This window comes from Oryctolagus cuniculus, chromosome 11 (genome assembly GCF_051225735.1).
Source record: "Oryctolagus cuniculus isolate XC-2025 breed Fujian yellow rabbit chromosome 11, ASM5122573v1, whole genome shotgun sequence".
NCBI lineage: Eukaryota > Metazoa > Chordata > Mammalia > Lagomorpha > Leporidae > Oryctolagus > Oryctolagus cuniculus.
In genome coordinates this window covers 36449035-36464060 of record NC_142877.1, presented here as the reverse complement: position 1 = coordinate 36464060, position 15026 = coordinate 36449035, and the positions used below count along the sequence as shown (strand labels likewise).

Genomic DNA, 15026 nt, shown 5'->3' with positions numbered 1-15026 from the left:
TCTGTCCCGGTTGCTCCTCTTCTAGTCCAGCTCTCTGCTGTGGCCCAGGAAGGCAGTGGAGAATGGCCCAAGTGCTTGGGCCCCTGCACCTGCATGGGAGACCAGGAGAAGCACCTGGCTCCTGACTAAGGATCAGCGCAGCGCGCCGGCCATAGCGGCCATTGTGGGGTGAACCAACGGAAAAGGAAGACCTTTCTCTCTGTCTCTCTCTCTCACTGTCCACCCCGTCTGTCTGCTTCCAGGCTCACCATGTGATCATTTCTCAGCAACCACCTTGACCAACCTCCCTCAAATACTGAATTATGGGCCGCCTGATCCTGAAAGACAACTTTTAAACTATAAGAAGAAATAAATCTTTTCCTCCGCAAGAAACTCTTCTCCGACATTTTACGGTAACAAGAAGCTAACTAATACAACTTTCTATTATGTATATTATGGGAAAGTCCCTTCTCATTCCTTGACCTCAAATGCCTCCCCCCCAAAAAGCCCTTCCCTGCTAAAATAAAGGTCATGCCTTCTTCAATTATATCTAATCTCAAAGCATGAGAGTTTAACTAATGGTCAAATCCATATTAAGTGTAATTACAAATAGATGAGCATATAACACTCAATCCATGCCCCAGTGATTTATGAAATACAAATGTGCTTGAATATTGCCATGGAAATCCAAAGCAGAAGCAGCACAGCCATCACAAGGACAATCTTAGTACAAAAAGCTGTTGCTAAGCATTAGTCAGGCCGTTAAGATTAACATGGGATAGCGCAAACCTCCATTAGTTACTCATCGGCAAACACAGAAAAACGAGAGGCAGATTATAGCTCTTTGGTGTATTTTTAAAAAAATGAATCAATGGAAAAGCACAGACCCTTAGCAAGGACCCAGGGTCATGCAACCAGCTAAAGAACTGACCTGTCAGGCCTGAAGTCCCTCCGTCACAATCCACTGTACCAGTAGGCATCACAAGACCTAAAAAGACACAGGACACTCATTCAGGAATTTCAGAATTTAGTGTGCACCGAAATCATGGGGGGCTTGTTTAAAACACAGACAGCTGTGTCCTATTACCTAGAATTTCTGATTCAATAGGCCTGAGATTGAGGCCTCTATGATTTGTACAATTTAAAAAAAATTATTTATTTGAAAAGCAAAAGGATCTCATATGGGCACCAGTTCTAGTCCTGGCTGCTCCACTTCGGATCTAGCTCTCTGGTATTGCCTGAGAAAGCGGTAGAAGATGGCCCAAGTGCTTGGGGCCTTGCATCCACGTGGGAGACCCGGAAGAAACTTCTGGCTCCCGGCTTCGGATCAGGGCAGCTCCAGACATTGTGGCCAACTGGGGGGTGAACCAGCAGATGGAAAATATCTCTCTCTCTCTTCCTCTCTCTCTCTCTGCCTCTCCTTCTCTCTCTGTATAAATCTGACTTTCAAATAAATAAAATAAACCTTTTAAAAAAAAACAGTGTTTACCTCCTAGAGTTCCTTCAAGAGTTAAGTGAGCTATTTCATGTAAAGCTCTTGATAGGTGTAGTGACCGCTCAGTAAAACCCCATTATATCATTGTTCATATCAGTGTGGCATGTGCAAATGTCTTTTCTTCTGGTAATATTTATGGTCTATTTGAAAATTCACTTTTGGAAAACTGATGATTGAACAATGATTACTTAAGAGGATGATATGTCGGGGAACGGGACAGCCTGGCCAGCTGTGCCGCTCCCGACAAGAAGTTTAGTGCTGGGCTTTTTCCACCCTGCCCGTTGCTAACCGCAAGATCCTGTTTTGACTTTAAGCATCCTGTTATTGCATGTTTCCCACACTTAGTTGGTAACATGTTTTCCGTGAATGATATATATAAATAGGTGGACGGTGGGCGGGAGTGAATGAATGAACGCTGGTAAAAGGCGGAGTGATGAATGAACACTGGTAAAAGACGGGGTAATGAATGAACGCTGGTAAAAGACGGAGGAGTGAATGAAGGCTGGTAAAAGGCGGAGTGATGAATGAACGCTGGTAAAAGGCGGAGTGATGAATGAACGCTGGTAAAAGACAGAGAGTGAATGAATGCTGGTAAAAGACGGAGAGTGAATGAATGCTGGTAAAAGACGGAGGAGTGAATGAATGCTGGTAAAAGACGGAGGAATGAATGAAGGCTGGTAAAAGACGGAGGAATGAATGAACGCCAGTAACAGGCGGAGTTGTGAATGAACGCCGGTAACAGGCGGAGTTGTGAATGAACGCCGGAAACAGGCGGGAGTTATGAATGAACGCCGGTAACAGGCGGGAGCTATGAATGAATGCGAGTAGTAAGCAGGAGTGATGAATGAAGGAGTTGTGAATGAATGAGTTGTGAATGAATGCCGGTAACAGGGCGGGCGTTCGCGACATGTAACGCGAGTCTGCTGAAAAATAAAGTGAAAGCTGAAAAGCCGATAAACGCGTCTGGTGTCTCCGAGGTCTCGCCGGCATTAACCTATCCGGAAGGTGTACGCCTGCAACTGGTGCCGTGACTCGGATCGCTGCGACGCGGAAAGAAGGTAAGAAAAAAAACGTCTATAGACGGGAGTCTAGGGGAAAAAGCCTAGGAATACCGCGGTACAATGGGGAACACAGAGTCCACCACGAAAATGCACTTATTGATTAGCCGCCTTTTAAAGGCAACGGGGACGCCCGTAAAGAGTGTAGCTGTATGCAATTTTACGAGGATACTATATAAAACCTGTCCTTGGTTTGTTGAAGAAGGAGATTTATCACAGGTTCGTTGGAGACGGGTGGGACGTGAATTGCGAAACGCTGGAGTCGATGAGGGAGTGATCCGCTTGTGGTATCTGATAGATACTGCTTTACGGTCAGAGGATGACCAGATCGGGGAACTCTTAGATGAAGGCTCCGAACTACTGGAGGAGCTCAGCGAAGACTCCCATGATAGTAGCGAAAAAGGAGATAGTATAGAAGAGCACCGCTATGCAGCGGTGTGACCCCACTATGCCCTTAAGTATTTTGGTGTTCATACAAAGTCATTATCCCTATGATTTACTCTGGCAAGAAGGACCATTGTTGTTTATATACCTACATAACCATATGCCCAGATCTATTACCTCCTATGCGGAGGCTATGGGAAATTTAACGCCAGTAGTAAGCGGGAGTGGTGAATGAAGGAGTTGTGAATGAATGCCGGTAGCAGGGCGGGCGTTCGCGACATGTAACGCGAGTCTGCCGAAAAATAAAGTGAAAGCTGAAAAGCCGATAAACGCGTCTGGTGTCTCCGAGGTCTCGCCGGCGTTAACCTATCCGGAAGGTGTACGCCTGCAACTGGTGCCGTGACTCGGATCGCTGCGACGCGGAAAGAAGGAAGAAAAAAATCCAATCTGGACTCCAGAAAGACGGACAAGAACAATAGAGTGGCAAGATGATCGTGATCCTACTCCTACTAATAATGACGCCACTGTCACCGACGATGGCCAAGCTGGATGAGTATTGGGGTCTCTTGAGAGCCCTACCTCTCCCTCTCCAGTTGTGTATTTGCCTGAGAAGGACTTCTCTATGGCCGTTCAACACAGGAGAGACTTTGGAGTCACCGTGGTCGTCGTTGCAGTAATTGCGGCGTTATCAGCTGGTTAGGCCGCTATTGGCATGGCCGTGAGCCAAACCTCCACACTGTCCACACTTGATAGCATCACAAGATCTACCGCCCAGGCACTTGATGATATACTGCTATTCAGCTGTTAATGAACGGATTTATTGCAAGATTAGGCCTGGTTGGCATACCCTGTGTTATTCGATCTACTGCAGTTTGTGTTCCCGTCTTTTGGGTAGCATGTTAATGACAGGATCAATTATTGTTCGGATCTTGCAAGGGCTGTTAATACGCAGCTAACATTCAATAACCAGTACCCCATGCAAAATGGACAGATTCAGGAGTGGCTGAATCTGCTGGAATGGTAGTCAAAGACGGGTAAGTTCTGAGAGGTCTTCAAGGCAACCTAAGACAGGGCATGAACGCTCCCTCCACACCTCATGTTCATGTGCCAATGACGGGTAAGCCTGATAGATGCTCTTGGTCACCTAAGACAGGCACAGTACCACTCCATTTTGCAAAGAAATAAGGGGGAGATGTCGGGGAACGGGACAGCCTGGCCAGCTGTGCCGCTCCCGACAAGAAGTTTAGTGCTGGGCTTTTTCCACCCTGCCCGTTGCTAACCGCAAGATCCTGTTTTGACTTTAAGCATCCTGTTATTGCATGTTTCCCACACTTAGTTGGTAACATGTTTTCCGTGAATGATATATATAAATAGGTGGACGGTGGGCGGGAGTGAATGAATGAACGCCGGTAACAGGCGGGAGCTATGAATGAATGCGAGTAGTAAGCAGGAGTGATGAATGAAGGAGTTGTGAATGAATGAGTTGTGAATGAATGCCGGTAACAGGGCGGGCGTTCGCGACATGTAACACGAGTCTGCTGAAAAATAAAGTGAAAGCTGAAAAGCCGATAAACGCGTCTGGTGTCTCCGAGGTCTCGCCGGCGTTAACCTATCCGGAAGGTGTACGCCTGCAATGATACAGCATCTTTTATTTGGGATTTTAAAAAGTGAAAGAAGGAATGGATCATGTGTGTTTCTGAGAATAAAAAGTGTTAAGAATGACTTGGAATAGAAAAAAAAGACAAAAGTTAAAAATAAAATGAAATAGAAAGTATATTGACCCTATAACACCACTGTACCAATGATAATTTGTTAGTTTTTGTACTATTTTGTGGTTGTGTAGTATGTAAACACTAGAGGAAGATAGGTATGGGGTGTGTTATAGCTCTGTAGCACTTTTTAACTGTTCTGTAAATGCAAGCTATCCTCAAATAGCTTATTTTTTTAAAGATTTATTTATTTACTTGAGAGGCAAAGTCACAGACAGAGAGAAGGAGAGAGAGAGAGAGAGAGAATTATCTTACATGCACTGATTCACTCCCCAAATGGCCAGATCTGGGGCAGTCCGAAACCAGGAGCCAGGAGCTTCTTCCCACATGGGATGCCAGCACTGCAAGCAGAGGCTTAACCTACTACGCCACAGCACCTGCCCCTCAAATATGTTTTTTAAGTACTGAATTCATTTGGAAAGATCTAGAGAGGTTGTTGTATAGTTTGTAATAGCCCTGTACAGAACAAATATTTATGTTTTCTTTTTTTTTATTTTTTTTTAAACTTTTATTTAATGCATATAAATTTCCAAAGTATGACTTATGGATTACAATGGCTTCCCCCCCATACCGTCCCTCCCACCCACAACCCTCCCCTTTCCCACTCCCTCTCCCCTTCCATTCACATCAAGATTCATTTTCGATTATCTTAATATACAGAAGATCAGCTTAGTACACATTAAGTATGGATTTCAACAGTTTGCTCCCACACAGAAACATAAAGTGAAAAATAATAGATGATTTTTTTTAAATGATGATGAAATCAGAGCAGACCTATTGTCATGTTTAATCCCAGTGAGAGTCAAGTTGGGAATTGATAATTTCTTTTTTTTTTTTTTTAACAGAGGATCAGTTTAGTATGCATTAAGTAAGGATTTCAACAGTTTGCACCCCCATAGAAACACAAAGTGAAATATATTGTTTGAGTACTCGTTATAGCATTAAATCTCAATGTACAGCACATTAAGGATAGAGATCCTACATGAGGAGTAAGTGCACAGTGACTCCTGTTGTTGACTTTACCAATTGACACTCCTGTCTATGGCATCAGTAATCTCCCTATGCTCCAGTCATGAGTTTCCAAGGCTATGGAAGCCCTCTGAGTTCTCCGACTCATCTTGTTTAGACAAGGTCATAGTCAAAGTGGAGGTTCTCTCCTCCCTTCAGAGAAAGGTACCTCCTTCTTTGATGACCTGTTCTTTCCACTGGGATCTCACTCGCAGAGATCTTTTGCCAGAGTGTCTTGGCTTTCCATGCCTGAAATACTCTCATGAGCTTTTCAGCCAGCTCCGAATGCCTTTAGGGCTGATTCTGAGGCCAGAGTGCTATTTAGGACATCTGCCATTCTATGAGTCTGCTGAGTATCTCACTTCCCATGTTGGATCACTCTCCCCTTTATTTACTCCATCAGTTAGCGTTAGCAGGTACTAGACTTGTCTATGTGCTCCCTTTGACTCCCAGTCCCTTCACCATGACCAACTGTGAACTGAAACTGATCACCTGGAACAGTGAGATGGCATTGGTACATGCCACCTCGATGGGATTGAATTGGAATCCCCTGGTATGCTTCCAACTCCACCACTTGGGGCAAGTCAGCCTGAGCATGTCCCAAATTATACATCTCTTCCCTCTCCCATTCCCACCACCATGTTCAACAGGGATCACATTTCAGTTAATTTTCAACACTTAAGAATAACTGTCCATCAATTACAGATCTAAACCAGTCATATTAAGTAGAACAGATAAAAAAACTACTAAGAGGGATAATGTATTAAGTTGTTCATTAACAGTCAGGGCTATGCTGATCAAGCCACCATTTCCCATAGTGTCCACCTCACTCCAACAGGTTTCCCTCTTGGTGTTCAGTCAGTCGTCACCGATCAGGGAGAATGGTATTTGTCCCTTTGGGACTGGCTTATTTCACTCAGCATGATGTGTTCCAGATTCCTCCATTTTGTTGCAAATGACTGGATTTCATTGTTTCTTACTGCGGTATAGTATTCTAAAGAGTACATATCCCATAATTTCTTTATCCAGTCTATCTTTGATGGGCATTTAGGTTGGTTCCAGGTCTTAGCTATTGTGAATTGAGCTGCAATAAACATTAGGGTGCAGACCTCTTTTTTGTTTGCCAATTTAAATTCCTTTGGGTAAATTCCAAGGAGTGGGATGGCTGGGTCGAACGGTAGGGTTATCTTCAGGTTTCTGAGGAATCTCCAGACTGACTTCCATAGTGGCTTGACCAGTTTGCATTCCCACCAACAGTGGGTTAGTGTCCCTTTTTCCCCACATCCTCTCCAGCATCTATTGTTGGTAGATTTCTGCATGTGAGCCATTCTAACCAGGGTGAGGTGAAACCTCATTGTGGTTTTGATTTGCATTTCCCTGATTGCTAATGACCTTGAACATTTTTTCATGTGCCTGTTGGCCATTTGGATTTCCTCTTTTGAAAAATGTCTATTGAGGTCCTTGGCCCATCTCTTAAGTGGGTTGTTGGTTTTGTTTTTGTGGAGTTTCTTGATCTCTTTGTAGATTCTGGTTATTAACCCTTTATCTGTTGCATAGTTTGCAAATATTTTTTCCCATTCTGTCGGTTGTCTTTTCACTCTCCTGACTGTTTCTTTTGCAGTACAGAAACTTCTCAATTTGATGCAATCCCAATAGTTAATTTTGGCTTTGACTGCCTGTGCCTCCCGGGTCTTTTCCAGAAATTCTTTGCCTGTGCCAATATCTTGAAGGGTTTCTCCAATGTTCTCTAGTAACTTGATGGTGTCAGGTCATAGATTTAGGTCTTTAATCCATGTTGAGTGGATTTTTGTGTAAGGTGTAAGGTAGGGGTCTTGCTTCATGATTCTGCACGTGGAAATCCAATTTTCCCAGCACCATTTATTGAATAGACTGTCCTTGCTCCAGGAATTAGTTTTAGATCCTTGATCAAATATAAGTTGGCTGTAGATGTTTGGGTTGATTTCTGGTGTTTCAATTCTGTTCCATTGGTCTATCCATCTGTTTCTGTACCAGTACCATGCTGTTTTGATTACAACTGCCCTGTAGTATGTCCTGAAATCTGGTATTGTGATGACTCCAGCTTTGTTTTTGTTGTACAAGATTGCTTTAGCTATTCGAGGTCTCTTGTGCCTCCATATAAATTTCAGTACCATTTTTTTCCAGATCTGAGAAGAAGGTCTTCGGTATCTTGATTGGTATTGCATTGAATCTGTAAATTGCTTTTGGGAGAATGGACATTTTGATGATATTGATTCTTCCAATCCATGAGCATGGAAGATTTTTCCATTTCTTGGTATTCTCTTCTATTTCTTTCTTTAAGGTTTTGTAATTTTCATTGTAGAGATCTTTAACGTCTTTGGTTAAGTTTATTCCAAGGTATTTGACTGTTTTTGTAGCTATTGTGAATGGGATTGATCTTAGAAGTTCTTCCTCAGCCATGGCATTGTCTGTGTATACAAAGGCTGTTGATTTTTGTGCATTGATTTTATACCCTGCTACTTTGCCAAACTCTTCTATGAGTTCCAATAGTCTCTTAGTAGAGTTCTTTGGGTCCCCTAAATACAGAATCATGTCATCTGCAAAGAGGGATAGTTTGAGTTCTTCCTTCCCAATTTGTATCCCTTTAATTTCTTTTTCTTGCCTAATAGCTCTGGCTAGAACCTCCAGAACTATATTGAATAGCAGTGGTGAGAGTGGGCATCCCTGTCTGGTACCAGATCTCAGTGGAAATGCTTCCAACTTTTCCCCATTCAATAGGATGTTGGCTGTGGGTTTTTCATAGATTGCTTTGATTGTATTGAGGAATGTTCCTTCCAAACCCAGTTTGCTTAGAGTTTTCATCATGAATGGGTGTTGTATTTTATCAAATGCTTTCTCGGCATCTATTGAGATAATCATATGGTTTTTCTTCTGCAGTCTGTTAATGTGGTGTATCACATTGATTGTCTTGCGCACATTAAACCATCCCTGCATACCAGGGATAAATCCCACTTGGTCTGGGTGGATGATCTTTCTGATGTGTTGTTGCATTCTATTGGCCAGAATTTTATTGAGGATTTTTGCATCTATGTTCATCAGGGATATTGGTCTGTAATTCTCTTTCAGTGCTGCATCTTTTTCCGGCTTAGGAATTAAGGTGATGCTGGCTTCATAGAAAGAATTTGGGAGGACTCCCTCTTCTTCGATTGTTCTGAATAGTTTGAGAAGAATTGGAGTTAGTTCTTCTTTAAATGTCTGGTAGAATTCAGCAGTGAATCCATCTGGTCCTGGGCTTTTCTTTGTTGGGAGGGCCTTTATTACTGTTTCAATTTCTGTCTCAGTTATGGGTCTGTTTAGGTTTTCGATGTCTTCCTGGGTCAATTTAGGCAGGTTGCATGTGTCCAGGAATCTATCCATTTCTGATAGGTTTCCCTGTTTGCTGGCATACAAGTCCTTGTAGTAATTTCTGATGATTCTTTTTATTTCTGTGGTGTCTGTTGTTACATTTCCTTTTTCATCTCTGATTTTATTGATTTGGGTCTTTTCTCTTCTTTTTTTAGTTAGTTGGGCCAATGGGGTGTCAATTTTGTTTATTTTTTCAAAAAACCAGCTCCTCGTTTGGCTGATTTTTTGTAATGTTTTTCTTGATTCAATCCTGTTGATTTCTTCTCTGATTTTAATTATTTCTCTTCTCCTACTAGATTTGGGTCTGATTTGCTGTAGGTTTTCTAGATCCTTGAGGTGAATTGAAAGCTCATCTATTTGGTGCCTTTCCAATTTCTTGATGTAGGCACCTATTGATATAAACTTTCCTCTTAACACTGCTTTTGCTGTGTCCCATAAGTTTTGGTATGTTGTGCTGTTATCCTCATTTACTTCCAGAAAGTTTTTGATTTCTCTTTTGATTTCTTCTATGACCCATTGTTCATTCAGGAGCATGTTGTTCAATCTCCATGTGTTTGCGTATGCTCTAGGGATTCCTGAGTTGTTCATTTCCAACTTCATTCCTTTATGGTCTGAGAAGCTACATGGTATGATTCTAATTCTTTTGAATTTGCTGAGACTTGCTTTATGGCCTAGTATGTGGTCAATCGTAGAGAAGGTTCCATGTACTGCTGAGAAGAATGTAAAATCTTTAGCTGAAGGATTGAAAGTTCTGTATATATCTGTTAGATCCATTTGGGCTATAGTGTCGTTTAAATCTACTGTATCCTTGTTGATCTTCTGACCGGATGATCTGTCTATTTCTGAGAGTGGAGTATTGAAGTCCCCCAGTACTACTGTATTGGGGTCTAAGTCTCCCTTTAAGTCCGTTAATAAATCTTTTAGATAAACTGGTGCCCTGTAGTTAGGTGCATATACATTGATAATTGTTATATCTTCCTGTTGAATTGATCCCTTAATCATGATATAGTGTCCCTCTTTGTCTCTCTTAACAGTTTTTGTGGTAAAGTTTATGTTGTCCGATATTAAGATGGCTACGCCCGCTCTTTTTTCATTTCTGTTGGCATGGTATATCTTTTTCCAGCCTTTCACTTTCAGTCTGTATGGATCTTTGTTGGAAAGATGTGTTTCTTGTAAGCAGCAAATAGATGGGTTTTGTTCCTTAACCCAATCAGTCAATCGGTGTCTTTTAACTGGACAGTTCAGGCCATTCACGTTCAAAGTGACTAATGATAAGTGGTAACTTTGCCCTGCCATTTGCCAAAGATAAGTTCTAATATATGCTTTGAATTCCCTGTGATCTTTTGCTGTGAGGTTTCCTTCCTTTACCTTCTTTCATATTGATGACCGTGTTTCTGGTATTTATGTTTTCTTTAAAGACAATTTTTAGGCTTTGTTTGTTTGTTGCCCAGAAACAGCTAAAGTATATACAGAAATGAATAGTGGCAGAAAAATGCTATGTGCTCATTGAAACCCATGTTTTCTTTCCTCTAAGCTTAACCTTAGACTACAGTCCTCAGCTGCCTTGTGGTTTGTTGTGAAAGTGTGACTGCATTGGGTGAAATTAAGTTAATCAGCAGTAATAACCCAACACTTGTACTTTCAGACCTGGCTCTAAAACCTCCAATAATCCTCATTGCTCTGTCTTTCCTATGCAAGTCAAATATTCCTAGTCTCAAAGTCCAAAATCCAAACTGTATCAAAATATGAACTATTTTATCATTGATATCTGACCACATGTGATGGCCAAAAAATCAAAACACAGGTTCACTAAAAATATTGTGTGAAACTCCAGGTTGTGTATATAAGGAAATCATGAAGCAAATGGATTTTGCATTTAGACTTGAATCTCATCCTGAGTAAATTTCTGAGCATGCAAACCTGCCCTTGCCCTCCAGTTTAGTTATTCATTTTGGGCTCAAGGGAATGAAAAACTTTTTAGAGGGTTGAATTGCTATAATTGGCTACTTACCTAACTAATACAAATTTTGGTGCAGTGTGCTATGGAATATAGTTGGCAGTAAAGAATTCTCAAGGAGATACAAAAATCCCATGATGAATATTTTAAATGCAATACCCATTTTTGGTTGTGTACATCCTAGAATTTGTATGTTAATGGCTTATATTCACATGTAATTTAAAGATCATATGCATCATGAGGACAGGGACATGACTTGTTATTGGCTGTATGTGTTGCCAGAATTCAACACAGCATCATCACACAGCCAGTAAAACTGATTGAATCAAAAGAACTTGCAAATGACTGGATGACTGTGTCATATAGAATGTGGAGAGGGCGGTTACTTGATAGCTCAGTTGGTAGAGCGCAGGACTGTAGTGGAAGCTCCCAGGATGCTGAGAGGGATTCTCTTGTGTGTTTGAGAGAATATCAATGACTGCTCCTTTAATTATTAAAATACAATATTTTATGTTTCATCATTCTCTGACCTAGTAAGAGTGAAACAATACAGTGCTTCTGAACCATAGTATGTATGGTCCGGAAGTTTAAAAATGTTTGCATAGAATATAATAAGAATGAATTTTTCAAACACTGGTGAACTGTTTTGTTATATTGAGGGTATGTGGAAATAAGGATAAAAAGGCTGGTGCCACGACTCAATAGGTTAATCCTCCGCCTGCGGCGCCGGCACACCGGGTTCTAGTCCCGGTCGGGATGCTGGATTCTGTCCCGGTTGCTCCTCTTCCAGTCCAGCTCTCTGCTGTGGCCCGGGAAGGCAGTGGAGGATGGCCCAAGTCCTTGGGCCCTGCACCTGCATGGGAGACCAGGAGAAGCACCTGGCTCCTGACTCCTGGCTCCTGCCATCGGATCAGCGTGGTGCGCCGGCTGCAGTGCGCTGGCCACAGCCACCATTGTGGGGCGAACCAAAGGAAAAAGGAAGACCTTTCTCTCTGCCTCTCTATCACTGTATACTCTGCCTGTCCAAAAATAAAAAAAAAGAAATAAGGATAAATATTATATTACCTTAGGTAGTTAGGTAGATGTTGATAAATGAAGTTACAAATTCATGTAGTGAATGTCTTAACTGAACTCATAATAGATGTGCTGCAAAGGTACAGTATAAGTCCTAGGTACATTTTCATTAGTGATCAGCATTTAATAGGGTTAGAGAAAAGCAGAATTCTTGTTTGGACTCATGAAGGAAGCTGCCAGGAATTTTATGAAGTGGATTAAAATAACTAAAGGAATAAATATACAAATATTAGCATGTTATAAGAATGAATTAGAACAAAATTTTCCTCTACTATAAACCTAATTTTTGCGAGAAGATCCATAGGTGCTCTTGTCTGTGAATGCTCAATAGTTTATTCTGAAAGAAATTAAAAAGCTGTGCAGTATCCTCTTGTGAGATATTGACATTCTAGTTTTTGCTGTGTGTAGAGTTTTTCAGAAGCTGCTAAAATTAATTTCTGAACTCTACCCTTCCGTTTGCAACTGCCAAGAGGAGCAATAAAGGGTTTAGAAATAGAAATGTGTACTATAACTAATGAACTAAGTATGCCATATTAATAAAATCTTCTACAATTAATTATTCCACCAAATAAAATAGTGTGGAATATATGAAGCACATGAAGTAATTTCATCCTGAAGTTGATATAAAATAATTGTAAAATTATTAAATTTGTGGCAGGATAATTGACTATGTGTTAATTTGTGTTTTGGATGCACCACTTTATACAGTGGGTGAATTAGCCTTTTTTACCCCCCCCCCAAAATATATAATGTGATCCATTAGTACTTACCCACCACTCCTTATCCCACCTTTCTTTCAAGAAAGTAGACGCTTTCCCTTTGTGTCCTACCTCTGGTAAATCTGTTGCATTAGGATCCAAAGCAAATGCCTGGAAGAAATTTTTGTCACTCTTTTATGTTTCCAAAGGTAAAACACAGTAAGATTATGTGAGACTCCTCCAAGAAGACAGATGCTGGGTATTTTGTTTAGAGGGAAGAAATCAGCCCTTGTCAAAGAGCAGACTCATAAATAGCTGGGGACAAAAAGCTTCATAAGGCATGGGAAAGAAATTGAATTCTGTGTTGTCTAACAAGAAGTCGTAACCCAAGATCACTTTCCCTATCCCACAAACTCCAAAAGTCATCAAGACTACAGAGAGTGCAGGTGTGGGGGTATTTCTAAGAGGTTGGACAGAGTAATAATAGCATTCCACATTTCATAAAAATTCTTTTCTCAAGGTGCCTTGAAATCTGCAGAGCTGGGCCAATACTGTGGCACAGTGGGTTGAGCCAGTGTTGACATCACATGTGAATTCCAGTTCGCGTCCCAACTACTCCACTTTGGAACCAGTTCCCTGCTAATGTGCCTGGGAAAGTAGTGGAAGATACCCTGAGCACTTGGGCTGTGTACCCACATGGGAAATCAGTTTGAGCCCCGGCTCCTGGTTTCAGCCTGGCCCAGCCTCAGGCATTGAGACCATTTGGGGTATGATTTAGTGGATGGCAATCTCTCTTTCTCTCTCTCTCTCCTTATTACTCCCTCTCTCTGTGACTCTGCCTTTCAAATAAACAAAAATAAAATCTTTTAAAAAGAAGAAAGAATAAAAGAAACTGGAAAGCCATCAGTGTGCAGAGGAGAGATTGGCAGAAAGATGAAGAATTCACTGGTCACCAATGGTGCTGGATATTAACTAGTGCTGTCCAAGTGTTTTGTTCTAATTGAGAACCCCTATATAATTCAAAGTATTGCTGACTGGAGACTGAAGGAATGAAGTAGGGTCACAGGGAGTTACTGTATAGCTCCCAATAATGAATTAGATTCAATTTCCCTTTAGACTTGAATCACTTAATGTGATTGAAAGAACATAAATAAATACTACATTTCTTTGACTTTGAATTGTATTAGCAACAAATTCATGCCTCCTACACATTTGTAAGATTATCCACACTACATGCTGTATTAACCAATAATACATTTTATTTAAACTAGATAAAGACTGTTTTGATCTCAAAGGCAGTTCATAAAGCAGAAAATGTAAGCGTGAACAGAAATTTTCTTTCAATAATAAATATATATAAAAGCTATTTCCAGTTATTGGTGCCATTTTCAAATTAAAGTCTTTTATAATTCAGCTGAATAGAAAAAAGGGAAGAAACATATTTCCTATACTGTCATGTAAAATACATACTACTGATGGATGTAATTATAATGCCACATTTCTTTTCAAGTGACCTGTAGCCTAGAATGCTATGAAATGTGGGGTGAAATAGAAATTTGAAATTGACTTAATTGTTTTAGGTTTATTGAATTTGAAATACTTCTATTTGCCATTCATTAAGTTGCCAACCACAGACATTATATTTGTGTTCCCCATTTATATATCTGAGTATTCTACCCTAATCCATTGATGCTGTGAAGAGCTTTGGATAATGGAATGTTGTAGCCATGCTGCATGAAGTAGCTTTAAACCTGAACCATGATTAAGTTTGAATTTTTCTCTCTTGACTTTCACAACAAGGAGCCATTGGTCTAAGAAGAATCAAAGTTGTAGATCAAATCTTGACCCAGACTACAACCTGGATTCAAGATTAGTAAAGCCCAGCCTAGAGCAGCCAAGCTCACCTAACATGCATGTATGTGAAAAGGAAATACATTTGTGTTGTCAACCACTGGTTTTCAGATATTTTCTCATCCAGAATTATATTGCACATAGTTGACTGATCATCTTTTCATTCTTTTCATGCCAGTATAACTCAAAGCTTCTTTTGATGCTTTAGAATACTTGTGAACCAAACTTTTCTATTTATCCCGCCTTATTTATAATAAAAGAATATTTATGTACTGTAATAGTTTTTTAGTTATTACAATGAAATCCCTGATGCAAGTGATTTATGAAGGAAAGAGGTTATTTTAGCTCACAGTTCTGGAAAAGTAGGTC

General features: G+C 40.7%; 2 long non-coding RNA genes across 2 annotated transcripts in view; both read right to left on the bottom strand.

The window, feature by feature from the left end:
• The window catches only part of LOC149123412 (uncharacterized), a 734608-nt gene that overhangs the window by 402492 nt on the left and 317090 nt on the right, over window positions 1–15026 (bottom strand). The gene's annotated exons all lie outside the window — the stretch shown is intronic.
• Window positions 1–15026, bottom strand: part of LOC149123415 (uncharacterized) — a 29433-nt gene that overhangs the window by 1463 nt on the left and 12944 nt on the right. Inside the window, exon 2 of the long non-coding RNA XR_016217100.1 lies at window positions 911–967. This is a non-coding gene — a long non-coding RNA (uncharacterized LOC149123415). The remainder of the gene's footprint in view (window positions 1–910; window positions 968–15026) is intronic.